The sequence below is a fragment of the Ranitomeya imitator genome, chromosome 10 (genome assembly GCF_032444005.1).
Source record: "Ranitomeya imitator isolate aRanImi1 chromosome 10, aRanImi1.pri, whole genome shotgun sequence".
Lineage (NCBI taxonomy): Eukaryota > Metazoa > Chordata > Amphibia > Anura > Dendrobatidae > Ranitomeya > Ranitomeya imitator.
The window spans coordinates 3,655,575-3,668,290 of NC_091291.1; positions in this window are offsets into that span (position 1 = coordinate 3,655,575).

Below are 12,716 nucleotides of genomic sequence, written 5' to 3' on the forward strand. Positions count from 1 at the left end.
TGACTGCTGAGCCGTGTATCTAATCCTCCCCTGTGTGATACTGACTGCTGAGCCGTGTATCTAATCCTCTCCTGTGTGATACTGTCTGCTGAGCCGTGTATCTAATCCTCTCCTGTGTGATACTGACTGCTGAGCCGTGTATCTAATCCTCTCCTGAGTGATACTGACTGCTGAGCCGTGTATCTAATCCTCTCCTGTGTGATACTGACTGCTGAGCCGTGTATCTAATCCTATCCTGTGATACTGACTGCTGAGCAGTGTATCTAATCCTCTCCTGTGTGATACTGTCTGCTGAGCCGTGTATCTAATCCTCTCCTGTGTGATACTGACTGCTGAGCCGTGTATCTAATCCTCTCCTGTGTTATACTGACTGCTGAGCCGTGTATCTAATCCTATCCTGTGTGATACTGACTGCTGAGCCGTGTATCTAATCCTCTCCTGTGTGATACTGTCTGCTGAGCCGTGTATCTAATCCTCCCCTGTGTGATACTGACTGCTGAGCCGTGTATCTAATCCTCTCCTGTGTGATACTGTCTGCTGAACCGTGTATCTAATCCTCTCCTGTGTGATACTGACTGCTGAGCCGTGTATCTAATCCTCTCCTGTGTGATACTGTCTGCTGAGCAGTGCATCTAATCCTCTCCTGTGTGATACTGACTGCTGAGCCGTGTATCTAATCCTCTCCTGTGTGATACTGACTGCTGAGCCGTGTATCTAATCCTCTCCTGTGTGATACTGACTGCTGAGCCGTGTATCTAATCCTCTCCTGTGTGATACTGACTGCTGAGCCGTGTATCTAATCCTCTCCTGTGTGATACTGTCTGCTGAGCCGTGTATCTAATCCTCTCCTGTGTGATACTGACTGCTGAGCCGTGTATCTAATCCTCTCCTGTGTGATACTGACTGCTGAGCTGTGTATCTAATCCTCTCCTGTGTGATACTGACTGCTGAGCCGTGTATCTAATCCTCTCCTGTGTGATACTGTCTGCTGAGCCGTGTATCTAATCCTATCCTGTGTGATACTGTCTGCTGAGCCGTGTATCTAATCCTCTCCTGTGTGATACTGACTGCTGAGCCGTGTATCTAATCCTCTCCTGTGTGATACTGACTGCTGAGCCGTGTATCTAATCCTCTCCTGTGTGATACTGACTGCTGAGCCGTGTATCTAATCCTCTCCTGTGTGATACTGACTGCTGAGCCGTGTATCTAATCCTCTCCTGTGTGATACTGACTGCTGAGCAGTGTATCTAATCCTCTCCTGTGTGATACTGTCTGCTGAGCCGTGTATCTAATCCTCTCCTGTGTGATACTGACTGCTGAGCCGTGTATCTAATCCTCTCCTGTGTGATACTGACTGCTGAGCTGTGTATCTAATCCTCTCCTGTGTGATACTGACTGCTGAGCCGTGTATCTAATCCTCTCCTGTGTGATACTGTCTGCTGAGCCGTGTATCTAATCCTATCCTGTGTGATACTGTCTGCTGAGCCGTGTATCTAATCCTCTCCTGTGTGATACTGTCTGCTGAGCCGTGTATCTAATCCTATCCTGTGTGATACTGTCTGCTGAGCCGTGTATCTAATCCTCTCCTGTGTGATACTGACTGCTGAGCCGTGTATCTAATCCTCTCCTGTGTGATACTGACTGCTGAGCCGTGTATCTAATCCTCTCCTGAGTGATACTGACTGCTGAGCCGTGTATCTAATCCTCTCCTGTGTGATACTGACTGCTGAGCCGTGTATCTAATCCTCTCCTTTGTGATACTGACTGCTGAGCCGTGTATCTAATCCTCTCCTGTGTGATACTGACTGCTGAGCCGTGTATCTAATCCTCCCCTGTGTGATACTGACTGCTGAGCCGTGTATCTAATCCTCTCCTGTGTGATACTGTCTGCTGAGCCGTGTATCTAATCCTCTCCTGTGTGATACTGACTGCTGAGCCGTGTATCTAATCCTCTCCTGAGTGATACTGACTGCTGAGCCGTGTATCTAATCCTCTCCTGTGTGATACTGACTGCTGAGCCGTGTATCTAATCCTATCCTGTGATACTGACTGCTGAGCAGTGTATCTAATCCTCTCCTGTGTGATACTGTCTGCTGAGCCGTGTATCTAATCCTCTCCTGTGTGATACTGACTGCTGAGCCGTGTATCTAATCCTCTCCTGTGTTATACTGACTGCTGAGCCGTGTATCTAATCCTATCCTGTGTGATACTGACTGCTGAGCCGTGTATCTAATCCTCTCCTGTGTGATACTGTCTGTTGAGCCGTGTATCTAATCCTCCCCTGTGTGATACTGACTGCTGAGCCGTGTATCTAATCCTCTCCTGTGTGATACTGTCTGCTGAACCGTGTATCTAATCCTCTCCTGTGTGATACTGACTGCTGAGCCGTGTATCTAATCCTCTCCTGTGTGATACTGTCTGCTGAGCAGTGCATCTAATCCTCTCCTGTGTGATACTGACTGCTGAGCCGTGTATCTAATCCTCTCCTGTGTGATACTGACTGCTGAGCCGTGTATCTAATCCTCTCCTGTGTGATACTGACTGCTGAGCCGTGTATCTAATCCTCTCCTGTGTGATACTGACTGCTGAGCCGTGTATCTAATCCTCTCCTGTGTGATACTGTCTGCTGAGCCGTGTATCTAATCCTCTCCTGTGTGATACTGACTGCTGAGCCGTGTATCTAATCCTCTCCTGTGTGATACTGACTGCTGAGCTGTGTATCTAATCCTCTCCTGTGTGATACTGACTGCTGAGCCGTGTATCTAATCCTCTCCTGTGTGATACTGTCTGCTGAGCCGTGTATCTAATCCTATCCTGTGTGATACTGTCTGCTGAGCCGTGTATCTAATCCTCTCCTGTGTGATACTGACTGCTGAGCCGTGTATCTAATCCTCTCCTGTGTGATACTGACTGCTGAGCCGTGTATCTAATCCTCTCCTGTGTGATACTGTCTGCTGAGCCGTGTATCTAATCCTATCCTGTGTGATACTGTCTGCTGAGCCGTGTATCTAATCCTCTCCTGTGTGATACTGACTGCTGAGCCGTGTATCTAATCCTCTCCTGTGTGATACTGACTGCTGAGCCGTGTATCTAATCCTCTCCTGTGTGATACTGACTGCTGAGCCGTGTATCTAATCTTCTCCTGTGTGATACTGACTGCTGAGCCGTGTATCTAATCCTATCCTGTGTGATACCGACTGCTGAGCCGTGTATCTAATCCTCTCCTGTGTGATACCGACTGCTGAGCCGTGTATCTAATCCTCTCCTGTGTGATACCGTCTGCTGAGCCGTGTATCTAATCCTCTCCTGTGTGACACTGTCTGCTGAGCTGTGTATCTAATCCTCTCCTGTGTGATACTGTCTGCTGAGATGTGTATCTAATCCTCTCCTGTGTGATACTGACTGCTGAGCCGTGTATCTAATCCTCTCCTGTGTGATACTGACTGCTGAGCCGTGTATCTAATCCTCTCCTGTGTGATACTGACTGCTGAGCCGTGTATCTAATCCTCTCCTGTGTGATACTGACTGCTGAGCCGTGTATCTAATCCTCTCCTGTGTGATACTGTCTGCTGAGCCGTGTATCTAATCCTATCCTGTGTGATTCTGACTGCTGAGCCGTGTATCTAATCCTCTCCTGTGTGATACTGTCTGCTGAGCTGTGTATCTAATCCTCTCCTGTGTGATTCTGACTGCTGAGCCGTGTATCTAATCCTCTCCTGTGTGATACTGACTGCTGAGCCGTGTATCTAATCCTCTCCTGTGTGATACTGACTGCTGAGCCGTGTATCTAATCCTCTCCTGTGTGATACTGACTGCTGAGCCGTGTATCTAATCCTCTCCTCTGTGATACTGACTGCTGAGCCGTGTATCTAATCCTCTCCTGTGTGATACTGTCTGCTGAGCCGTGTATCTAATCCTCTCCTGTGTGATACTGACTGCTGAGCCGTGTATCTAATCCTCTCCTGTGTGATACTGTCTGCTGAACCGTGTATCTAATCCACTCCTGTGTGATACTGACTGCTGAGCCGTGTATCTAATCCTCCCCTGTGTGATACTGACTGCTGAGCCGTGTATCTAATCCTCTCCTGTGTGATACTGACTGCTGAGCCGTGTATCTAATCCTCTCCTGTGTTATACTGACTGCTGAGCCGTGTATCTAATCCTCTCCTGTGTGATACTGACTGCTGAGCCGTGTATCTAATCCTCTCCTGTGTGATACTGTCTGCTGAGCCGTGTATCTAATCCTCTCCTGTGTGATACTGACTGCTGAGCCGTGTATCTAATCCTCTCCTGTGTGATACTGACTGCTGAGCCGTGTATCTAATCCTCTCCTGTGTGATACTGTCTGCTGAGCCGTGTATCTAATCCTCTCCTGTGTGATACTGACTGCTGAGCCGTGTATCTAATCCTCTCCTGTGTGATACTGTCTGCTGAACCGTGTATCTAATCCACTCCTGTGTGATACTGACTGCTGAGCCGTGTATCTAATCCTCCCCTGCGTGATACTGACTGCTGAGCCGTGTATCTAATCCTCTCCTGTGTGATACTGACTGCTGAGCCGTGTATCTAATCCTCTCCTGTGTTATACTGACTGCTGAGCCGTGTATCTAATCCTATCCTGTGTGATACTGACTGCTGAGCCGTGTATCTAATCCTCTCCTGTGTGATACTGACTGCTGAGCCGTGTATCTAATCCTCTCCTGTGTGATACTGTCTGCTGAGCCGTGTATCTAATCCTATCCTGTGTGATACTGACTGCTGAGCTGTGTATCTAATCCTATCCTGTGTGATACTGACTGCTGAGCTGTGTATCTAATCCTATCCTGTGTGATACTGTCTGCTGAGCCGTGTATCTAATCCTCTCCTGTGTGATACTGTCTGCTGAGCCGTGTATCTAATCCTATCCTGTGTGATACTGTCTGCTGAGCCGTGTATCTAATCCTCTCCTGTGTGATACTGACTGCTGAGCCGTGTATCTAATCCTCTCCTGTGTGATACTGACTGCTGAGCCGTGTATCTAATCCTCTCCTGTGTGATACTGACTGCTGAGCCGTGTATCTAATCTTCTCCTGTGTGATACTGACTGTTGAGCCGTGTATCTAATCCTATCCTGTGTGATACTGACTGCTGAGCCGTGTATCTAATCCTCTCCTGTGTGATACTGTCTGCTGAGCCGTGTATCTAATCCTCTCCTGTGTGATACTGACTGCTGAGCCGTGTATCTAATCCTCTCCTGTGTGATACTGCTGAGCCGTGTATCTAATCCTCTCCTGTGTGATACTGTCTGCTGAGCCGTGTATCTAATCCTCTCCTGTGTGATACTGACTGCTGAGCCGTGTATCTAATCCTCTCCTGTGTGATACTGACTGCTGAGCCGTGTATCTAATCCTCTCCTGTGTGATACTGACTGCTGAGCCGTGTATCTAATCCTCTCCTGTGTGATACTGTCTGCTGAGCCGTGTATCTAATCCTCTCCTGTGTGATACTGTCTGCTGAGCCGTGTATCTAATCCTCTCCTGTGTGATACTGACTGCTGAGCCGTGTATCTAATCCTCTCCTGTGTGATACTCTGCTGAGCCGTGTATCTAATCCTCTCCTGTGTGATACTGACTGCTGAACCGTGTATCTAATCCTCTCCTGTGTGATACTGTCTGCTGAGCCGTGTATCTAATCCTCTCATGTGTGATACTGACTGCTGAGCCGTGTATCTAATCCTCTCCTGTGTGATACTGTCTGCTGAGCTGCGTATCTAATCCTCTCATGTGTGATACTGACTGCTGAGCAGTGTATCTAATCCTCTCCTGTGTGATACTGTCTGCTGAGCCGTGTATCCAATCCTCTCATGTGTGATACTGACTGCTGAGCCGTGTATCTAATCCTCTCATGTGTGATACTGACTGCTGAGCCGTGTATCTAATCCTCTCATGTGTGATACTGACTGCTGAGCAGTGTATCTAATCCTCTCCTGTGTGATACTGTCTGCTGAGCCGTGTATCTAATCCTCTCATGTGATACTGACTGCTGAGCCGCGTATCTAATCCTCTCCTGTGTGATACTGTCTGCTGAGCTGCGTATCTAATCCTCTCATGTGTGATACTGACTGCTGAGCAGTGTATCTAATCCTCTCCTGTGTGATACTGTCTGCTGAGCCGTGTATCCAATCCTCTCATGTGTGATACTGACTGCTGAGCCGTGTATCTAATACTCTCCTGTGTGATACTGACTGCTGAGCCGTGTATCTAATCCTCTCCTGTGTGATACTGACTGCTGAGCCGTGTATCTAATCCTCTCCTGTGTGATACTGACTGCTGAGCCGTGTATCTAATCCTCTCCTGTGTGATACTGTCTGCTGAGCCGTGTATCTAATCCACTCCTGTGTGATACTGACTGCTGAGCCGTGTATCTAATCCTCCCCTGTGTGATACTGACTGCTGAGCCGTGTATCTAATCCTCTCCTCTGTGATACTGACTGCTGAGCCGTGTATCTAATCCTATCCTGTGTGATACTGACTGCTGAGCCGTGTATCTAATCCTCTCCTCTGTGATACTGACTGCTGAGCCGTGTATCTAATCCTCTCCTCTGCTGATGTGGCTTTCTCCTGGGGTCTGTACTGGGGGTCTCGGTGCACACAGCCCATAGTCGCCCTTTGCCCCGGTTTCTTCCTCCTTTGTTTCTGTCACTACAAACACAAATGTTTCATTTCTGGACTGAGATTGCCTCCTAGTACCTGCACCATCCGGACCCCCCCGGCCTGAACCATCTGGACCCCCACCGCCTGCTGATTGGAGGAATCCACTGGAATCGGCAGATAAAAGTCGGGATCTTCCCTTATACCCCGGACAATGTGCCTGATATACAACCTGCAGGAGACATCCGGTACCGGGGGAGGGGAGTCCTATATACCTGTCACCGTGTGTAAGGAGGGGGGGCAGGTGTATATTATAGTCCTGTGTATCGGATATTGGGGGCAGGTGTATATTGTAGTCCTGTGTATCAGATATTGGGGGCAGGTGTATATTATAGTCCTGTGTATCGGATATTGGGGGCAGGTGTATATTGTAGTCCTGTGTATCGGATATTGGGGGCAGGTGTATATTGTAGTCCTGTGTATCGGATATTGGGGGCAGGTGTATATTATAGTCCTGTGTATCGGATATTGGGGGCAGGTGTATATTGTAGTCCTGTGTATCGGATATTGGGGGCAGGTGTATATTGTAGTCCTGTGTATCGGATATTGGGGGCAGGTGTATATTGTAGTCCTGTGTATCGGATATTGGGGGCAGGTGTATATTATAGTCCCGTGTATCGGATATTGGGGGCAGGTGTATATTATAGTCCTGTGTATCGGATATTGGGGGCAGGTGTATATTGTAGTCCTGTGTATCGGATATTGGGGGCAGGTGTATATTGTAGTCCTGTGTATCGGATATTGGGGGGCAGGTGTATATTATAGTCCCGTGTATCAGATATTGGGGGCAGGTGTATATTGTAGTCCTGTGTATCGGATATTGGGGGGCAGGTGTATATTATAGTCCTGTGTATCGGATATTGGGGGGCAGGTGTATATTATAGTCCCGTGTATCAGATATTGGGGGCAGGTGTATATTGTAGTCCTGTGTATCGGATATTGGGGGGGCAGGTGTATATTATAGTCCCGTGTATCGGATATTGGGGGGGCAGGTGTATATTATAGTCCCGTGTATCGGATATTGGGGGGCAGGTGTATATTGTAGTCCCGTGTATCGGATATTGGGGGCAGGTGTATATTATGGTCCTGCCTATCGGATATTGGGGGGCAGGTGTATATTGTAGTCCTGTGTATCGGATATTGGGGGCAGGTGTATATTATAGTCCCGTGTATCTGATATTGGGGGGCAGGTGTATATTATAGTCCTGTGTATCGGATATTGGGGGCAGGTGTATATTATAGTCCTGTGTATCGGATATTGGGGGCAGGTGTATATTATAGTCCCGTGTATCTGATATTGGGGGGCAGGTGTATATTATAGTCCTGTGTATCGGATATTGGGGGGCAGGTGTATATTATAGTCCCGTGTATCGGATATTGGGGGCAGGTGTATATTATAGTCCTGTGTATCGGATATTGGGGGCAGGTGTATATTGTAGTCCTGTGTATCGGATATTGGGGGCAGGTGTATATTATAGTCCTGTGTATCGGATATTGGGGGGGCAGGTGTATATTATAGTCCTGTGTATCAGATATTGGGGGGGCAGGTGTATATTATAGTCCTGTGTATCGGATATTGGGGGCAGGTGTATATTGTAGTCCTGTGTATCGGATATTGGGGGCAGGTGTATAATATAGTCCTGTGTATCGGATATTGGGGGCAGGTGTATATTATAGTCCTGTGTATCGGATATTGGGGGCAGGTGTATATTATAGTCCTGTGTATCGGATATTGGGGGCAGGTGTATATTATAGTCCTGTGTATCGGATATTGGGGGCAGGTGTATATTATAGTCCTGTGTATCGGATATTGGGGGCAGGTGTATATTGTAGTCCTGTGTATCGGATATTGGGGGCAGGTGTATATTATAGTCCTGTGTATCGGATATTGGGGGGGCAGGTGTATATTATAGTCCTGTGTATCAGATATTGGGGGGGCAGGTGTATATTATAGTCCTGTGTATCGGATATTGGGGGCAGGTGTATATTGTAGTCCTGTGTATCGGATATTGGGGGCAGGTGTATAATATAGTCCTGTGTATCGGATATTGGGGGCAGGTGTATATTATAGTCCTGTGTATCGGATATTGGGGGCAGGTGTATATTATAGTCCTGTGTATCGGATATTGGGGGCAGGTGTATATTATAGTCCTGTGTATCGGATATTGGGGGGGCAGGTGTATATTATAGTCCCGTGTATCGGATATTGGGGGCAGGTGTATATTATAGTCCCGTGTATCGGATATTGGGGGCAGGTGTATATTGTAGTCCTGTGTATCGGATATTGGGGGCAGGTGTATATTATAGTCCTGTGTATCGGATATTGGGGGCAGGTGTATAATATAGTCCTGTGTATCGGATATTGGGGGGCAGGTGTATATTATTGTCCTGTGTATCGGATATTGGGGGGGCAGGTGTATATTGTAGTCCTGTGTATCGGATATTGGGGGGCAGGTGTATAATATAGTCCTGTGTATCGGATATTGGGGGGCAGGTGTATATTATAGTCCTGTGTATCGGATATTGGGGGGCAGGTGTATATTATAGTCCCGTGTATCGGATATTGGGGGGGCAGGTGTATATTATAGTCCTGTGTATCGGATATTGGGGGGCAGGTGTATATTATAGTCCCGTGTATCGGATATTGGGGGGCAGGTGTATATTATAGTCCTGTGTATCGGATATTGGGGGCAGGTGTATAATATAGTCCTGTGTATCGGATATTGGGGGGCAGGTGTATATTATAGTCCTGTGTATCGGATATTGGGGGGCAGGTGTATATTGTAGTCCCGTGTATCGGATATTGGGGGGCAGGTGTATATTGTAGTCCCGTGTATCGGATATTGGGGGCAGGTGTATATTATGGTCCTGCCTATCGGATATTGGGGGGCAGGTGTATATTGTAGTCCTGTGTATCGGATATTGGGGGCAGGTGTATATTATAGTCCCGTGTATCGGATATTGGGGGCAGGTGTATATTATAGTCCCGTGTATCGGATATTGGGGGCAGGTGTATATTATAGTCCCGTGTATCGGATATTGGGGGCAGGTGTATATTATAGTCCCGTGTATCGGATATTGGGGGCAGGTGTATATTATGGTCCCGTGTATCGGATATTGGGGGCAGGTGTATATTATAGTCCCGTGTATCGGATATTGGGGGCAGGTGTATATTATGGTCCTGCCTATCGGATATTGGGGGGCAGGTGTATATTGTAGTCCTGTGTATCGGATATTGGGGGCAGGTGTATATTGTAGTCCTGTGTATCGGATATTGGGGGCAGGTGTATATTATAGTCCCGTGTATCGGATATTGGGGGCAGGTGTATATTATAGTCCCGTGTATCGGATATTGGGGGCAGGTGTATATTATAGTCCTGTGTATCGGATATTGGGGGCAGGTGTATATTATAGTCCTGTGTATCGGATATTGGGGGCAGGTGTATATTATAGTCCTGTGTATCGGATATTGGGGGGGCAGGTGTATATTATAGTCCTGTGTATCGGATATTGGGGGCAGGTGTATATTATAGTCCCGTGTATCGGATATTGGGGGCAGGTGTATATTATAGTCCTGTGTATCGGATATTGGGGGGCAGGTGTATATTGTAGTCCCGTGTATCGGATATTGGGGGGCAGGTGTATATTGTAGTCCTGTGTATCGGATATTGGGGGCAGGTGTATATTATAGTCCTGTGTATCGGATATTGGGGGGCAGGTGTATATTGTAGTCCTGTGTATCGGATATTGGGGGGCAGGTGTATATTGTAGTCCTGTGTATCGGATATTGGGGGCAGGTGTATATTATAGTCCTGTGTATCGGATATTGGGGGCAGGTGTATATTGTAGTCCTGTGTATTTGGTGGTTTGGAGCTCCGTCCCCCGCACGTCTCGGCTCCTCGGGGGAGGTTCTGCCCTTCGTCTCACCCCGGTCTTTTCTCCCGTAGATTGCGTCAGCCGTCAGCGTGAAGCCGCCATGTCTCCCTCCCACCACACCTTTCTCATAGACTATGATTCGGGGGTGTGCATCTGTCTCACTGGAGCCCCCGGACCTGTCAGTTTGGACCCCACAGCTTCGCCTCTGACCCCCGCTCCTCACTCCAGCAGACGACTCCTCCAGACCCGTCTCACTAGTTGTATGAAGACCCCTGGGACTGATCACTCCCAGGACAACGGCGCCCTCCGTATAATGGACAAGCGTGAGAAGACCCCAAGCAAAACCGCCGAGTGGAGGGGCCTGGCCGATGCGCTGAAAGGCTGGATCCGGAGGCTGGTGTCATGCGTGCATCTGGAGTGACCAATCCTATTGCTGCCTCCATTCTGTGAGCTGCAGGACAGGACTCGGCCCCCGATGAGCCGCGTCCATGCCGAGGGGCCCGAGGTGAGCGCTGTCCGCGCAGGAGTGTACAGAATAAAATGTCAACTTCAAATGATTTTATTATTTGGCTGATACCGAAGTGACAAGGGCCGGCGACCTACCCAGGACGTGTGTCCCCCCCCCCCCCCCCCCTACCCTGGAAATGCCTCCCCCTACCCAGGATGTGTCTCCCCCCCGCACCTACCCAGGACGTGTCCCCCCCCCTACCCTGGACATGCCCCCCCCTACCCAGGACGTGTCTCCCCCCCCCCCCCCCACCCAGGACGTGCCTCCCCCTACCCAGGACGTGCCTCCCCCTACCCAGGATGTGCCTCCCCCTACCCAGGACGTGCCTCCCCCCCCCCTACCCAGGACGTGTCCTCCCCCCCCCCCCCTTCCTACCCAGGACGTGCCTCCCCCTACCCAGGACGTGCACCCCCCCCACCTACCCAGGACTTGCCTTCCCCCCCCCTTCTCTACCCAGGACGTGCCTCCCACCCAGGACTTGCCCCGCACATCGGCTGCCTGTTAGCTCTCAGGCGCAGTGGTTTCCGTGGGCACGGAGTGACGCCATGCTTTATTGGTTGTGTGCGGTTCTTGCTGGATAATGCCCGCTGCAGGCCGCACTGACCCCACTGATGAGTAGTGACCCCGAGGAGCAGCACCCAGGGCTGAGGAAGGTGCAGCTGATACTCTGATAGAGGAGATTGGATACGTTACTCTTGAAACTTTGTCACGGTTCACGGGGAAGATACCTTTATCATCCCCACCACTCACACCAATTTGTCATGAACCGGGGATTGTTTGGTTGCCCCGGTTCTTTCTGAAGGGGATTTATCTATATCCCACTTCCCAGTTCCAGTTTAGAACTTGCAGCTCTATGGCGCCCCCCTTACCCTCAGGTCAGTCAGGGTATTGCACCTAAGGTAATTAGCAGGGCCGGCATCAGCACCATGCGTACCCGGGCAAATGCCAGGGCCCTGGCGAGACAGGGGGGCCCATTCAGGGCTGGCGTTAGGGGCAGGCTGCCCGCATGTGGCCCCTAAGGCAGGCATCTGCGGTCCGAAGTGCACGATTGAAGAGAGGAGGCAGCACGGAGCTCTGGGACTTTTGCAGCTGCTGGAGAGCTGCCCACAATCCATCGCCATGATTACGCAGAGCAGAGCAGAGTGACTTCCGACCATCCAGTGCCCAGAGAATGAGCCGAGCATCCCCAAGCAGGAAGTGTGCAGCACCTGCCACCTGGCTGGAACAAAGGATTGCGGGGGGAAGCAGAGCCTGGCTGGGAGGACAAGCTTTGGGCTCTTATATACTGGCTGGGCTGTATTATATACTACGTGGGCTGCTATATACTACGTTGGCTGCTATATACTACATGGGCAGCTGGGCTGCTATATACTACGTGGGCTGGGCTGCTATATACTACGTGGGCTGAGCTGCTATATACTACGTGGGCTGGGCTACTATATACTACGTGGGCTGCTATATACTACATGGGCTGTGCTGCTATATACTACATGGGCTGGGCTGCTATATACTACGTGGGCTGGGCTGCTATATACTACGTGGGCTGGGCTGCTATATACTACGTGGGCTGCTATATACTACATGGGCTGTGCTGCTATATACTACGTGGGCTGGGCTGCTATATACTACGTGGGCTGGGCTGC